Source organism: Lactuca serriola, chromosome 3, assembly GCF_051521515.1.
Source record: "Lactuca serriola cultivar US96UC23 chromosome 3, Lser_US96UC23_V15, whole genome shotgun sequence".
NCBI lineage: Eukaryota > Viridiplantae > Streptophyta > Magnoliopsida > Asterales > Asteraceae > Lactuca > Lactuca serriola.
The window spans coordinates 229,631,541-229,632,780 of NC_136410.1; the positions used below are offsets into that span (position 1 = coordinate 229,631,541).

The 1,240-nt window shown below is 41.4% G+C and overlaps 1 non-coding gene across 1 annotated transcript; it reads left to right on the forward strand.

Moving 5' to 3' along the window:
* The first annotated feature begins 227 nt into the window (after positions 1-227).
* LOC145096641 (small nucleolar RNA R71) lies at positions 228-334 on the forward strand. The gene has a single exon (XR_013704014.1). It is a non-coding gene; the product is annotated as a small nucleolar RNA R71 (small nucleolar RNA).
* The last annotated feature ends 906 nt before the right edge of the window (positions 335-1,240 follow it).

The window sequence follows — 1,240 nt, forward strand, 5'->3', positions numbered from 1 at the left end:
TCAGCATAGCCATCACAGCTACTATTTCTTCAGTTTAGGCCCCTCCACCGCCTTTGATTCCATCTTGCCTAGGGTTGTGGTATTCGCGAGAGTGCTTCACGAATTCTTCAATCAGCTCCTTGACCTCCCTTGGATTTTTCTTTGTCAAAGGTCCTCGAGAGTCAAGGATTTGTCTCGTCATAACGTTGACCCCATCATAGAAAATCGACATCTCTTGTTGCACATTTAGATCATGCTGAAGGCAATTTCTAAGCAAACCCTTGTACCGCTCCCATGCTTCGTATAATGACTCCCCCGGCTGTTGCTCAAAGTTGGCTATGGCCTTCTTGAGTTTAGCCATCTTGGATGGCGGGCAAAACTGGTCCAGGAATTGCTCATGCATTTGAGCCCAATTGGTGATTGTACCCGGTGGAAGTGATTTTAGCCACTCTTTAGCAGCTCCCTTGAAAGTAATGGAAAGCATCCTAAGCAATACGGTGTTTCTGTTGACATTTGGGACATTGAAGTAATCCGCACTGTCATTGACTTCATCTAGATGCTTAAAAGCATCCTCATGATCTTTCCCAAAAAATGGGATATCCTTCAGTGCAGTCAAGATGTGCCCCTTCAGCTCGAATGTGGCAGTGGCGGGTATTGCGGGTTAGACTAAACCGGTACCCACATCTTCTCAGATCTGCTTCTTGTAAGCTCCTATGGACATCTCTTCAATTGTTGACATCTCGTTACTTGGGTCGTTCTCAAGTTCGCTCGTATGTTCTTCAAATTCGGGCTCGGTATCGTATTCAGATTCGGTTTCGACGGGTATTTGATCCAATTGCTCAAAATTGCTCTTGTTCCTTGAGGATGTACTTGACTCTCCAGTCTTCTTTCCTGACTTCCTTGAAAATGTTGACTTTAGTTCTTGCAATGGCGTCTTCTTATCAGTCTTCTTGTGAAGTGTAGCTTCTGAATCTTCAATTGGTGGCACCAAAGGTGTGGTAGATCCTCTGGTCATGAACTCCTGCAAACTAAACACAATAAAAAAATGTAAAACTGAAATAGAAAAATAAACTAAAAAACTAAAAACTAAATTTCTCAGAAAACACGTCGTGGCGCGTATCTGGCCACGTCGTGGACTCTGTGAATATATATATATATATATATATATATATATATATATATATATATATATATATATATATATATATTACCTTGCTGAAAAATTATCTTTTTGCGGGTTTTACCCCACAAAGAGGATCGA